Here is a 16,239-nt window from a genome sequence, read left to right as displayed (position 1 = left end):
TACTACGGGTACATACAACCACTAACATACACATATGTAATATCGCTGTGATCCTCTGGAACAGGATCATTTATTTTGGATTGTCCTTTGGTGTTAGGTTATGGTAGGAGCAAGAAATATACAGCTAACTTTAAAAAGGTTTTATTTTTACTATTTTGGGCCAGTTTTCCTTTGATAATAAAAAAAGTCAGGAGATATCTATTACCATTTACCACCAAAAGAAAGCACAATTTGTCTTGAAAAAAAAACTAGCTATAATCCAACTGGAGGCAAGTAGTTGTGATGATATGTACAGTTTTACTAACACATGTCAAAGTTGCAAAATTATGCATAGGCATTAACATTTGTTTTACCCTTGGAGCCGGTTCACACTGGGGCGACCTGGGATCCGATCCCAGTCGCGCGGTCAAATAAAATTAATGGAAGTGAATGGGAGCCGTCTTAATGTACACTACTGCAGTCGCTCCCACTTCAGAAAAGGTTCCTGTACTACTTCAATCCGACTTCTAGGCAACTTGGATGGAAGTTCAATGCAATGGAAGTTGCCTCAGAAGTCGGATCACTGTCTTAACTGAAGCAACAATACAGGAAGATTGCATACATTTCTCAGGCAAACCCCTCCCTCCCCCTCCCTCCCACAGAGCTGATTGTTGTTTGATTGGCCACTGGAAAGCCTCCTGTCCTGGAGGCGACTTGAAGTTGTCTTGTAACTTGCCTCATGATTCATACTCAAGTTGTGCTCCCAACTTGAGTATGTCGTGCTCCTCCCAAAGTCGTGCTAGAAGTCGTGTTGCCCTTGTGTGAATGGGCTCTTAGGCGGGAAGGGGTTAACAATGTTTTACTTCTGTCTTTGTTATTATTAGAGAGATTCCCCTCACTAACAATCTATAGCAAAAATAAAAAAAGAATATGTGATGGTTTCTTATATCTACTGTGGACACTGTTAGTCAGGCTTCTGAGTTCATTGGTTTGTACACTTTCTGTGGTCAGTATAGGGGGATCTACTATGTCTAAAAGTTTTATTTTTTTTACGAGGAATGCAAGAGATGTTGTATTATGCAAAGGTTGATAGGAACCCCAAACCTTCTAGATCAGTGGTTCCCAACTCCTGTTCTCAGGACCCACTTAAAGGCCAGGTTTGCAAGATAACTGAAATATATACTGGTGATATAATTTGCTGCTCAGTGATTGTAGTATTCTAGTCTGCATCTCCCCAAAGTAATATTTAAAATATGGCGTGTTAGTTAGTCCTGAGGACAGGCGTTGAGAACCACTGTTCTAGATGATCATGAAGAAGTTGTTCTGTTGGAGTATCCAAAACATACGAAACCAGGGTCTGGTAATTTCTACCTATATTTAAAAAAGGACTTTTAGGTAGACAGACCCTTTTAAATAAACGCTGCCTAACAAAGATTTCATTACTATCTTATTTTTATAAGGTTTGTGCTATTTTATTAAGTGCTGTTAAACATTTTACATATAATAAGAATGCTGAGTAAATAAATGGATCATTTATGCTATAAGATATACTGTGTTTCTGGGCTATCAACATTCAGGGGTGTCTGGAGATTCAGGGCAAATTACTATACGTAGATTCAGAAAAAAATATACTGGTTAGAAAATGTCAAATTTACATTGAACACAAAGCTGAAAATTGGCATGGTTATTCAGGATAAAAGGTTACATTTAAATTATTTCCACATTAAATGATACATATTTTGTTGTACTAGCATCAAAAAAAATGTTTTCAATACCGAAAATATTGCATGTTTCACATTTATAGAATTTAAGTCTTATATTAATAATATTGACAACAACATACAAAATCAAAGAGGATTTTATGCAGCATTTTTTCTTACAGATAATAAAATCTCTTCAACAACATTAACTTGCCTCAGAACTGTGAAATGTGAACAAATCTGCCATAATTGAGGGCAGGATAGGGCAACTATCTACCAAAATAGAGCTAGATTCATTAGCAAACTCTATTAAAAAATTGCATAAAAATGTATGAAAATTGTATAGATAATGGCATGTTTGTTACAACAAAGATAAAAGCCATCTTTGCTTGGTTCCTCAGTGACTACAAAATATATTCTGCAGCCACACCTCCAGCCATAACCTTTTCTCCAATCAGCTGAACAACCCATTTCCCAAAGAAATATTCAATCCTTCAATTACAATCAAAATTACGCAAAGAAAAGTATTCACATGAGAAACCATGTATTAAATCCTGATCAGAATTGCAAATGTGTTACATGCATTATTGTAGATATTAAATTATACCTAAACTTATTGGATGTGGCAGTGCCTTAAAGTGGACCGTCAGTCAATTTTTCAACTTTCCATCTATTAAATCTTCCGCCCTTGTTGTTTTAACTGTGGATAGTAAAACATTTTTCTTTCTGCCAGTAAATACCTTATACAGCCCACTTCCTGTTTCTTGTTTGGTCATTAGCCTAGGCTAATGACAGCATGCACAGCTCTCTCTCTGTTTCACGCTTGTGAGAGCTTGCCAGGAAGGGAGGGTGGATGAGTCATTAGAGGGACACTGAGAGCTGCAGAGTTGGCAGTGTGCCTCTGTGTAAATCCAGGAAGTGACCAGGCAGCAGCTTCAGCTGCATACAGTTAAAATGCATACAGTCAGACTTAGTGGAGAAAATCACAAAATCACAGTATATATACAATAATATGCAAAGTGGTTGGAGGGAAGCTTCAGAATGGCAAAGATTTTTGTATTACAAATTATGTGAGCAGACTGCAGTTCCTCTTTAAGTGTATAGGGATCTGCTTTCCTCTACTGACTGTATTTGTAAGTAGCTGTTGCTTGTTAATTACCACAGAGTTAGCTGGCTATAAACAGGTACTTCCTTCCGATGCAGAATCTGTCTTGATGTCAGAGACCTGAAGACCAGATCTGGTATCATGGGGAGTCCCCCTAGTCATTGTCCAACTGGCCTGGAACACAGCTTTTTACCAGCAGAAACCCTAAACCTTAGTCCCTCCCTAGTAGCTTCTAATCTGTCATGCAACAACACCTTCAACTACCAGAAGTGGCCATTGGATTCCTAACCTGGCCCAAGCCAATGCTGGTTATGGAGCCGTGAGCTAAAACTAAAATAACAGGCAAAGCGTATAAACTCTATTGCAATAAACATGTTCACCTACTAACATACAGGAAGGTGACCACTACACAATCACACTGTATATCACAAACCCTTTCTGGTATAGTCCATGCATGATATATATATATATATAGTTCTGTCACCAGTCTTCCAACTGAGAAAAACTACAGGGTGCACCCCTCCATGGATAGTCTGCTACAATACAGCTCTTAATCCCACTTCAGACACATCCACCTGGATAATGACTTCTTTTGAATAGTCAGCTGCTACCAGGATTGGATATTGGCACAATGCCAACTTGATCTCCAGGAAGGCCCTTTCAGCTCCACGTTCTAATTTGTCAGAACAGTCAATGGTGCTAACAGGGTGGAAAAGTAAAGCATATGTCATCTGTAGAACTCCACTCTGCCCAGGTATGCACACAGATGCATTTTGTTTATGTGATGGGGCCAGGACTGGATAACATCTACTTTGTTGACATGGGACTTTGTATCCTGCATTTTACAAAGTACCCAAGATACTTTGCTTCCTCAATGCCTACAGCACACTTTTTATTGAATTTACAGTTAATCCCCCTCTTTTTAGAGAGTCTAGCACTGCCTTGACTTTGGACAAATGGGATTCCCAGGTGCATTTCAATTCCTGATGTGGGTGTAACATCTAATCCATCACCTCTTGGAAAATGCACGGAGCAGTCTGAAGGCCAAATAACATTCTCTTGTACAGGAAGTGCCCCTCTGGGGTGAAGAAAGCGTTTTTTGCACAGTAAAGGGTATGTGCCAATATCCCTTTGTAAGGTCCAAAGTAGTGATGCATCAGGCTGGGACTAGTCTTTTAATGATCTCATCCACGAGGGGCATGATGTAGGCATCAAAATTGTGACACTTTAGCCAGCTGCTGGTAATCATTTTAGAACCAAAGTGTCATTGGGCTTGGGGACCAAATAACTTGGGCTCAATCACTCACTCTGCAATTCTTCCTTATTCCCATCACCAACATTTTCTTCGCCTCATCTAAAATGGCCTTCCTCTGAGCCTCTGTAATGCATTAGGGCCTAACATAAACCTTAAAGGGGTTGTAAAGAAAACATTTTTTTCCCCTAAATAGCTTCCTTTACCTTCACTTACCTCATCCTTCGATTTTGCTTTTAAATGTCCTTATTTCTTCTGAGAAATGCTCACTTCCTGTTCTTCTGTCTGTAACTCAACACCATAATGCGATTCTTTCTCCCTGGTGTGGAGAAAGCCTCTTGAGGGGGAGGGGGTGTGCAGGCAAGTCATGACACTCTACTTTGCAGATAGAGAAAGGAGCTGTGTGTTAGTGGGCGTCCTGACACTCCTGCTTGCCCCCTCAAGAGGCTTTCTCCACACCAGGAAAAAAGCCTTGCATTACCGTGTTGAGTTACAGACAAAAGAACAGGAAGTGAGCATTTCTCAGAAAAAATAAGAACATTTAAAAGCAAAATCGAAGCATGAGGTAAGTGAAGGAGGACTGCACTAAGGTAAAGCTATTTAGGGAAAAAAATTAATTCCTTTACAACCCCTTTAACATTAGGCTCAGTGCACTTTCACCTGTAAAGGAAATAGTTGATACACAATATCAGTAATGGTCAATAACATTAGTGATCATTTAGAGAACATTTGCTTGTTTCTTTGCTTCCTGGGTTTAGGCTATTATTATAGTGCTGGCCTACCAACCAGAGGCTCTTATTTTGTTTTTCCTACGGCAGCTACTGATTCCCTGTCTTTCCAGAACTTAAGATAAGGCTTGTTCTTGCCTGATTTCTGCACCCTGTAATTCACAGTTTACAAACTGTACAAGTTGAAAAAGACACTATCCAGTTCAACCTATGTGTTTGAGGTTTTTATTCACACACATCATTGCAGGTCAACCAGCAGAGGCCAAAGATAGAGGTCTATCAAAATCCTTTCCACCATTTGGGGGCCCCATCAAGGTCTCTGGCTGCAGTCACTTAGTGACCAGTTGGATCAGATCATGCATTTGTGACTTTGATGGCTGATCTGACCTGTAGCTCCAGTGGTGTACCTGATGTGTTCTGACCATTGTCATCCCCAAACAGGGTAGGAAATAACGTTTCAAGTGGTCATAGACATCCTTAGGAATGAGGCCATAATATGCTTTTTGTTGGACTCCTGACAAGAAAGATGCAATTAAGCCTGTCCATTTGTCTTAAGGACACCCTTCGCTCACTGCTGTCCTCTCAAACATTGTCAGAAACAGTTCTACATTATCTCTCAATGTCAGATATTATAAGAAATGTCTTTCTTTCATAGCTGCCTTGTCAGGGGCAACAACTGCTGACTCATGACTTTGAGAGAGTGACTGTACCACTTCGGTCAGAGACTTTATTTGTGCTGATGTAGATTCCTTCATGGTAGTTATGGATTTCTCTGTAGTGCTATTTTGCTAGGCATTACTCCTGCACAGCCACTAGCTTCAGTGTTTCCAAAATTTTTGGACCAAAAGAAGTGTGTTGTCTCTTTAAATGTATTTTGCTTTTTTTTTTCAAAAGCCTGCCTGCATTTTTCACCTGTTGTAAGGTTTGAGGGGATTAGCAGAACCACAGGACTCATTGTTTTATTAAAACTAAAACAGCTTTTCAGCCGAAAACCAAGTGCCTATAACAGGAACAGAAAACTCAAAGACTCATTGGCCAGGTTAACAGCAAAGTTAACAGCAGAGATTTTTTGCCTGTTTTCGAATGGTCATGCAGGTGCAGCACACAGCCACAGTCCTCCCTTTACCTCCACCAGAAGGACTCATCGGTAGGTGAGGGGACCAGTACCCTAGAAGCTAATGGGCATGGAAAAATGCCTGGTCCCCAAGGCAGGATATTGACTTTTAGAGCTCATAGAGATAAATGTGACTTTGATCCATTAAGCTGCAGGATGACTTAGGAAAAGGTAACGCTCCCATGCTTATGTGAAATCTTCTAAAAATAAAAGACTATGGCCCGGATTCACGTAGCACTTACGCCAACGTATCTACAGATACGCCGCGTAAGTGTAAATGTGCGCCGTCGTATCTATGCACCGTGCCCATAGAACTAGATACACCTGAAAATAGGCTTCCTCCGACCAAAGTAACTTTCCTACGCCGGCGTATCTTGGGCGCATATTTAAGCTGGCCGCCTCATTGCAAATATGCAAATGAGGGAGATACTGCGATTCACAAACGTACGTGCGCCCGGCGCATAATATACGCGGTTTGCATAAGGGTTACGTCCGGCGTATAGTTATTCCCCATCTATGAGGCGCAACTCATGCAAAGGTATGGACCAGGTCACAGCCGTCGTATTTTACGTAGTATACGTAGTAGTGCGTGAATAGGGCTGGGCGTAGGTTACGTTCAGGTCGTAGGCATTGAGCCGTCATTTCTTAGGGAGTATATTCGACGTAATTCTGAGCATGCGCACTTGGATACGTCCACGGGACGACGGATAAGCCGTTCGTTCGGCCCATCATTTGCATGGGGTCACGCTTCATTTAAATGGATCACGCCCACTTCCACCTACTTCAAATTAGGCCGGCTTACGCCTAGGATTTTACGTTATGCCGGCGCAACGTTGGGAGCAAGTGCTTTGTGAATACTGTGCTTGCCTCTCTGTGTTACGTCGGCGTAGCGCATATGAGATGCGCTACGCCGGCAGAAATATGCGCCGATGTATGTGAATCCGGCCCAATATGTATCTAAACCTGTGCAGCATCCCTATGGTTTTGACTAACACATAAAATGAAAAACAGTGTTACTACAAGTTTGCAACAATCACAATCGCTGGGTATCAAATAAAGTATGCTTAATAATTTGCAGCTGCGTTGTGAACTTTAATTAGAGTCTGAATGGCACAACCACCAAACTTGGTGTTTACTGTAAAACCACAGATAGACCCCCATCGCATAATAGAAGTGTTATGCCCCGTACACAAGATCGGAATTTCCGATGGCCTAAATTCCGATGGAATTTTTCGTCGGAATTCCGTTCAAGCTGTCTTGCATACACACTGTCAGACCAAATTCCGACCGTCCAAAACACGGTGACGTAAAACACTACGACGAGCCAAGAAAAATGAAGTTCAATGCTTCCCAGCATGCGTCGTCTTGATTCTGAGCATGCATGTTTTTTTTCTCCGTCGGAGTTGCACACAGACGATAGGAATTTCCTATCGTTTTTCTTTTTCCATCGGAAAAAAATAAAACATGTTCTATTTCTAAACACAAATGGAAAAAAGTCTGATGGGGTCCACATATGATTGGAATTTACGATAAAAAAAAAGTCCATCTGACTTTCTTCATCGGAAATTATGATCGTGTTAGGCTGGGTTCACACCTATGCGAATTGGATGCATGTTTCTCCGCATCCAATTCATATAGCAGGAGAATTTGACTTTCTCTCTATGGAGCGGGTTCACATATCTCCTCAGCAGGTCCCGTGAGTTTTGCTGGAAAAAGGTGTGCTTTTTTTTGGTCCATTTCAGGTCCCAATTCAGCCCAAAATTTGAGCTGAAATCACACCTAAAACAGTGAACCAGGACACACCGGACCCCTGCTGTGCGACGCATCCGTCCTAGGTGTGAACCCAGCCTTACACTAAAGGCTCGTACACACTATAAGAAAAATAATTTTCGGACGATTTTCGTATAGGGTGTACACAACTTTCGACAGCCGATTCCAATTTTTTCTATGAAAATTCCCAAAGGGACAAACTCCAAAAAAAATCTTGTATGGAAACAGAACAAATCATTTCCATTTAATGAGTACCATTTTCGCACAATTTGTGTACAAGAAAAATCTAAAAAGAAAGACTGCGCGTGATCAGAAACAATAAACAACAAAAAAAGCCTTTGTCGTATGAGAATATTTGTAAGAATTGTTTTTAAATTTTCTTTCATCGGTTCCGATTTGTTGTGAAAAATCAAGAAAAAGATTTTCTTATAGCGTGTACAACACTATAAAAACACAGACAGCTGATTCTTTAACCACTTGACCTCCGGAAGATTTACCCCCTTCGTACAGTAAAGAGGCCATTTTTTGCAATACGGCACTGCGTTATTTTATCTGACAATTGCGCGGTCACGCAATGCTGTACCAAAATAAAATGTGTGTTCTTTTTTTCCCACAAATAGAGCTTTTGGTGATTTTTGATCACTTCTGCAATTTTATTTTTTTGCGCTATAAACAAAAAAAGAGTACATTTTGAAAAATAAACAACATTTACTTTCTACTATGAAACATATCCAATAAAAAAATTTGAAAAAAATCTAATTAATTTAGGCCAATATGTATTCTACTTAAATTTTTGGTAAAAGAAATCCCAATACGCATATATTGATTGGTTTGCGCAAAAGTTATAACGTCTACAAACTGTGTTTTTTTATTTTTTATTTATTTACTAGTAAGCAACTTATAGCGGGACTGCGACATTGCGGCACACATTCTGACACTAAGGCCCCATACACACGATAGAATCCATCTGCTGAAAAATCCCAGCGAATGGGTTTCAGCGGATAGATCCTATGGTGTGTACACTCCAGCGGATCTGTTTCCGCGGATATTTATCCCCTGGGATGGATTCCAGCAGATCAGATATTTGCTGACATGCTAAACAAATCTATCTGCTGGAATCCATCCCAACGGATGGATCCGCTGGTCTGTATAGACTCACCGGATCCATCCGTCCGAAGGGATCCCCCGCATGCGTCGTAATGATTCGACGCATGCGTGGAATTCCTTATATGACAGCGTCGCGCACGTCGCCGCGTCATAATCGCGGCGACGGCGCGACACGTCATCGCCAGAGGATTTCGGCGCGGATTTAAATGCGATGGTGTGTACACTCCATCGCAGAGAAATCCGCTGAAATCCTCGAGAGGATTTATCCGCGGAAACGGTCCGCTGGACCGTATTCGCGGATAAATCCTCTTGTGTGTATGGGGCCTAACTGCCACTTTTGACACTTTTTGGAAACCAGTGACACTAATACAGTGATCAGTACAAAAAAAAAATGTGCACGGTCACTGTACTAATGACACTGGCTGGGAAGGGGTTAAACATCATGGGTGATCAAAGCGTTAACTGTGTGCATAGTCAGTGTTTTATTACACTGTGAGAAGTGCTTTTACTAGGGGAAGACATTGAATTTGGTCTCTGCTTTGCAGGGACACAAATTCTATCCCATCCCCTCTGTCATAACAGCGATCTGCCTTGTTTACATAGGCAGATCGCAGTTCTGTGTCTTTTTTCACAATCGGTCGCCGCTGATCGGCTCCCACTGTGTGTAATCACACATTCGGGCCCACTACCCGGAAGTCACGGACTGTGTATATATGAGTGATCCTGCACACAGGTGCCGCCCTGTAGCAGTAAAACTGCTATAGGGTGGACCTGAACTGGTTAATGGTTTCATATACAGTATGAGGCTTTAAGTACAAAGCATGAATATTTCACAAATCCCTTCACTGTATAAAGTGTATATCTTGCAATATACTGTATACTGTAATGTAAGTGCCATTGTGGAAGTATGTAAACTTGTCTTTATTTCTGGTTATTAGCCTTTGCAGTGATGTCACACTAGAATAAGAAAATATACCCTTGAGTGTAACCTCAGTAAATTATAATATATTTGTACAATGCATACTGACGTTTATCAGTGAAGATAATACACGTCTAAGCTCATAAATGAAACATTTTATCAACCTGAAATTTGTATAATGTGAGGAATAATATGTCAGTTCACTATAAACTAGAAATTATTTTTATAAGCCTCAAAATGTTCTGTGATCACACTTTTACTCTGACACAATTTGTGATGATTTTATCACAATTTTTTTTAAGAAGCTTTAATATGTTAAACTAATGACAAATATGCAGGAGACAAAAGAAAGGCAACTGTTACTGAAAGGAGTTTGTGTACACTCACTGTTGCCAGGTTTATCAGTTTTCCTCCCCTTCTTGCAAAGTGTCGGTTTCATCCAGATGTTAGGAATATAAACTGGGTGGTCCTACATTTAATGTGGCATACCGAGATCTGGCTGCAAGACAAAGCAACACATGTAAACAAATATAATTAAGTAATTAGGTGAATTGAATCAGGCTGTGGTCATTTTTACCTTTAGAAGAAGTTGGCAACACATTGGCGGGCATGTTTTGAGAGATAGAACGCAAATGAATTTAACAGCCCTGAAAAAAATTACGATTAGCCAAAAGCACTTACAGTAATTGTTCATTCATTCCTATCCAGATCAAACCAATAGTCATAGTAAGTATCTATTTCTCACACTTGCTTCATTTTAGTGTACTCTAGTACTATATAAGCTATTGCAATTTGACAAAAAACAAGGGGCCAGATCCACGTACCTTGGCGCTTCTTTGCGGCCATCTTTTTGGTGGAATAACTTTAGGCCTGAAAACGCCTTACGTAAACGGCATATCTCTACTGCGACAGGCAAGCGTACTTTCGTGAATAGGCAGATCTCACTGATTTACGCATTTTAGGCGTAAATCAGCGTAGACAGGTAAGATACGACGGCGCCCGCGGTCGTATCTTAGCTAGATTTAAGTGTATCTCAATTTGAGAATACACTTAAATTTACAACGGCGCAGATTCAGAGTTACGACGGCGTATCTACTAATACGCCGGCGTAACTCTCTCTGAATCTGGCTAATAGACACCAAACAGTTAAATGCAATTGTGTAACTTTTTAAATGAATAAAGTAAAAAAGAAAGAGCAGCACATTTTTTACATAGTTACAGTGCCTTGAAAAAGTATTTATACCCCTCGAAATGGTCCACATTTTGTCATGTTACAACCAAAAATGTAAATGTATTTTTTAGGGATTTTATGTGATAGACCAACACAAAGTGGTACATAATTGTGAAGTGGAAGGAAATTGATAAATGGTTTTAATTTTTTTTCCAAATAAATATGTGAAAAGTGTGGTGTGCATTTCTCAGCTTTGCACATTTAGAGAGTGACCTTTTTGCCCTTCTTTTTAAAATAGCTCAAGCTCTTTCAGATTGGATGGAGAGTTTCTGTGAACAGCAATTTTCAATTGGATTTAGGTCTGAACTTTGACTGGGCCATTCTAACACATGAATATGCTTTGATCTAAACCATTTCATTGTAGCTCTGGCTGCATGTTTAGGGTCATTGTCCTGCTGACAAGTGAACCTCCGCCCCAGTCTCAAGTCCTTTGCAGACTCTAATGCCCTGTACACACGATCGGTTCATCCGATGAAAACGGTCTGATGGATTTTTTCATCAGATATCCGATGAAGCTGACTTTCATCAGTCTTGCCTACACACCATCAGTTAAAAAAACGATTGTGTCAGAACGCGGTGACGTAAAACACAACGACATGCTGAGAAAAATGAAGTTCAATGCTTCCAAGCATGCGTCGACTTGATTCCGAGCATGCATGGATTTTTAACCGATGGACGTGCCCACAGACGATCGCTTTTTTCTATCGTTTTTTTAACCATCAGATAATTTTAAAACAAGTTCCTAGCTTTTTCACCGATGGATAAAAAACCGATGGGGCCCACACACGATCGGTTCGTCTGATGAAAACGGTCCATCAGACCGTTTTTATCAGATGAACCGATCGTGTGTATGCGGCATAACAGGTTTTCTTCTAAGATTACCCTGTATTTTGCTCCATCCATCTTCCATCTTCCCATCAACTCTTACCAACTTCCCTGTCCCTGCTGAAGAAAAGCTTACCCTCAACATGATGCTGCCACCACCATGTTTCACGGTGTGGATGGTGTGTTCAGGATGATGTACAGTGTTAGTTTTCTGACACACAAACCATTTTGTAAACCATTTATCATTTTCCTTCCACTTCACAATTATGTGCCAATACCAAATTCCGTAAAACATTTATGTTTTTGGTTGTAACATGACAAAATGTGGAGAATTTCAAGGAGTATGAATACTTTATTTAAGGCACTGTATTTCCAAAATCTCTGAGCCATGAAGATAAGGGAAGAGACCAGTGCACCCCTATACGTGATATATGCTTTGCCCATCTCTTCACTCCTCCACTGTTCAGCTAATGAAAGTGAAAAAAATTAAAAATAAACTAAGTACTGTATATTACTTACTATTACTGTCTCTGTTGCAGACAATCTTTGATTTTATTAAGTGCTAGAATGGCAGTAGAATCTTCAAAAGCCTGTGTTCCATGCCACGTATCCCCCAGGTTACTACATCACTCGTGTTTCCTTTCAGTGTGTCTGGACCTGCAAGAGAGAAGGTTCTATTCAGCGTATGTTGCATTGTGTTTATTTACAATTTTTTAAAGATAATCGTTTTGTTTTTTTTTACATTTTGTAAAGTATGATTTGTAAAGTAATGAATGTTAATGTTAATTGAGAATAATAACACATTAATAAAAACAAGCAGTGAAAGGCATTTACTATATATGTTGCAATTTATTAAACATTTCAAAACTGCGTGTGTAGCACAGCATTGTACACCAGGTCATAAGCACAAATCCTCGAACTCAAAGAGGAGCTCCACCTCCGCTGCCACATTTGGCACATTTTGGTGGGGAGGGGGGAGCAGGTACTTGATTTTGACAGGTACCCACTCCCACTTCCGGCTCAGTTTGCCATGGTAAAGTGACCCGGAAGTTTAGCCCTCTCTCCTTCCCCCCTCAGCTGGCCCATTCACAGAGCGCAGCGCAATTCGTTCATGGGCAGTAGGAAACTGGCTTGCGAAGCCTCTAAGCTTCACTGCTGGTTTCCCTTAGCCAAGATGGCGCTACCAGGCTCTGGTGAGGATTGGCTCGGGTGAGGACACCGCTGGATGTCTGGACAGGTAAGTTCCTTAAAAGTAAAAGCCAGCAGCTACAGTATTAGTGGCTGCTGACTTAACATTTTTGGAAGGGCGGGACTTCTCTTTAACCTCCCTGGCGGTATGATTCTGTCTGGAATTACGTACCAAAAGCGGTACATTTATTTTGCAAGGAAATTTGGCGTTTTATACCGTAGGCCTGTAATTTTTAGAAATAACTCACTTAAATCTGACCAAGCAAGAGTCTTGTAGGCATCCCGAGTATGATTTTTTTTTTAAAACAAAATTATAAATTATAATATAATACATAATTATAAATAATTATAACAAATAATAATATAATTATAATAAAAATTATTCAATAATGTAATCAACTCAAAATCACTGAAATTTGCTCAGTTGCAGAATTGTCGCTGTCATTATTTTTTTTTTTTTATGACGAATTTCCCCACAAATCGCTATCGCACATTTCTGCAAGTGATTATAATTTATTATCGCTGTTTTCTAGCTGATCTAAAACCATTTTTGACATAAAGGGCCACTTTTGGACAATCTACAGTTTTTAGGCAGAAATTACATTTTTTATTTTTATAAAAGTACATGCAGGACACTGGGCAGACCACTAGGGACAAGGGGGGTGTGTATTTTTTACATACAGTACTGTAATCTATAAGATTACAGTATACTGTATGTAAAGTGTTTGTTTACTTTTTTGAATTTGGCGCCGTTCTCCGCTCCCGTGCGTCGTAACGTCGCAGGGAACGGAGATCGGCGGCACACGGGGACTGTGAATCGAGCGAGGAGGTCCCACTCGCTCACACAGCGGGGTGGCATCGCTGGATCCAGGGACAAGGTGAGTAATTTGCCCGTGGATCCAGCAAAAGGTAAGCCGCGCCGCTGCACGTCCACCCCGAGCGTGACTCGGGGATACCGATTTTAGCATTGAAAACCAACCCCGAGTCACGCTCGGGTTTACCGTCAGGGGGGTTAATGATCAACTCCAGGAGTTAGACAAAACCTTCCCTTGCAGTGAGGACCCCCTCTGCACAGCAAGGGTTAAATACTTATTGGATCTAGGGAGAGTTGAAGAAGCTGCATTAAATACTCTACCCCTGTTGGCTCTGACACGCTTCTCCTCTCTCCTTATGATCCTTAAGACTGTGTGCAGTCTTTCAACATCATCACATAAAATACAGGGCTATTAACCCCTTAGAGGCTTCCTGAGACCCTCTGCATTGCTGGAGGGACCCAGCTGGAGTGCAGAAGAGGTTAAGTTTAACCCCTCATTCCTGCTCCCCTAGGCTGAATGAGTAGCTAACTCTTACAATGTGTGTTTGTTATGGGATGGGGGGAGGGTCACTGCAAGAGAAGAATCGTTTTCATTCTTGGCGTTGACTGTTAAACACAAACTTTTTCCAAACCATCTTTTCTTGTTTACTGGCACATATATTAATTCCCCTGTTATATTAATGCGCACCACCTTCATATTCACAGCACTAGCGGTCCTGCTCAATAAAGAACTGGTATCCAAACTGTAATCCCCAAAATGGCTGCTATAGCCCTAAATAGCAGCCAAAGCCCTACAGCAGAAAGAAGAATATCTTATATATGCAGACTGGCCCTTCAAAACTATTTAAGGCTTCAGTCCAGTTTGGAAGATTACTCACATCAACACCATAGAGCAAGACAAGAGCCTTGTATTGTTGGAAAGCCACTAAGTACCACCCAGCAGTGTGGGGATATCCCATAGTTTAGAAATCATAGGACTATGAAATCAGATTACCCTTTCATCTTGTTGAAGTCAAAGTATATATATTTTAAATATTCATATTTTAGCCAACTCTGCATAACAAAATATTTGCATGTGTGGCAAGACACTTAGCGGCCTCTCGTGTTCTCACTAAGAACTGGAACTTCTCATGTACCAATCTGGAAGCTAGGCATCATATGGTTATATACAATTTTGTGTGATTTTCACATGCGCTGAGATGAATAAATATCACTAAGAAGTGTAAAATAAAATAAAAATCTCACATAAACTTCAATATGTGTTCTGAGTGAACCATATGGAAGAGAAGGGTAATTGTCACAAATGAAAAAAAAAACACATATGAGTTGTTTTATACATTGATTGTTCTAACAAGCTAATATGATTTTTTTTTTAACTTATGTTGAACTTTACAAATATATCTACTTTGATTTTTTTTTATAATTTTGATACCATTCTCTAGTGTAGCCAAAAAAAGTATTTCCCTCGAGATGATGCTTCCTCACGTTTCACTTCTAAATGATTCCCTTCTGAATCTCTAACTTCATTTATTAACCACCCCTTAGGACATATTTCTTACTTGCACTTTAAGGCCTTCCTCTCTCAAGAGTACTTTCCCGTGTGATTTAAACAATCCCCTGATGCATTCATCTTAAATGATTTCCCCAAAGCTGTATGCCTTCTATGATTAACAGCCCTAAAAGAGATCCAGTCATCACTGGGCATCTACAAAAATCGGAATACTATATTCAGTTTTAACTTGTTAAACCCGGCACACAGATTTGTGACTGTGACTGTCTAAATGCACACTATAATTAAATTGCTTGGATCTTACATGTCAAAAAGAGCATCTGGGGTCAGAAGTCACCTGAAGTCTAACAATTGGTGCCTTAGTAAGTGTTTGACTTCTTACGTCTCCTTGTTTGTGATTGTACAGAAAAATATCACATAATGGAGTGCCTATGCTCATTACATTGCTCCTAACTATGGGGCCCTGTTATTTATTACTCTTATGCCGCATACACACGATCGGTTCGTCTGATGAAAACGGTCTGATGGACCGTATTCATCAGACGAACCGATCGTGTGTGGGCCCCATCGGTTTTTTTATCCATCGGTGAAAAAACTAGGAACTTGTTTTAAAATTATCTGATGGTTAAAAAACCGATAGAAAAAAACGATCGTCTGTGGGCACGTCCATCGGTTAAAAATCCACGCATTCTCAGAATCAAGTTGACGCATGCTTGGAAGCATTGAACTTAATTTTTATCATTACGTCGTTGTGTTTTACGTCACCGCGTTCTGACACGATCAGTTTTTTAACTGATGGTGTGTAGGTACGACTGATGAAAGTCAGCTTCATCGAATATCTGATGAAAAAATCCATCAGTCTGTTTTCATCGGATGAACCGATCGTGTGTACAGGGCATTAGGCATGCTTAGAAGATGGCAATAGCAGTAGGAAAATGTATTAAAAATTATAACAACCTCTAGGTGGGCCAGTACTATAACTTGGAATATGTGGATT

At 40.3% G+C, this 16,239-nt stretch overlaps 1 long non-coding RNA gene across 3 annotated transcripts in view; it reads right to left on the bottom strand.

Moving 5' to 3' along the window:
• Positions 1 to 9,921: 9,921 nt before the first annotated feature.
• The window catches only part of LOC120940762, a 317,651-nt gene continuing 311,333 nt past the window's right edge, over positions 9,922 to 16,239 (bottom strand). Inside the window, exons 4-6 of one of the 3 annotated variants that reach the window (XR_005749478.1) lie at positions 12,250 to 12,387; positions 10,252 to 10,321; positions 9,925 to 10,173 (exon numbers count right to left, since the gene is read on the bottom strand). This is a non-coding gene — a long non-coding RNA (uncharacterized LOC120940762). Of the gene's footprint in view, positions 10,174 to 10,251; positions 10,322 to 12,249; positions 12,388 to 16,239 lie in introns of all 3 variants that reach the window. The other 2 variants (XR_005749479.1, XR_005749477.1) reach the window with 2 other exon arrangements.

Source organism: Rana temporaria, chromosome 5 (assembly GCF_905171775.1).
Source record: "Rana temporaria chromosome 5, aRanTem1.1, whole genome shotgun sequence".
In the NCBI taxonomy this organism is placed as follows: Eukaryota; Metazoa; Chordata; class Amphibia; order Anura; family Ranidae; genus Rana; species Rana temporaria.
The sequence above is the reverse complement of the archived record's forward strand: the minus strand, read 5'-3'. Positions and strand labels throughout refer to the sequence as shown.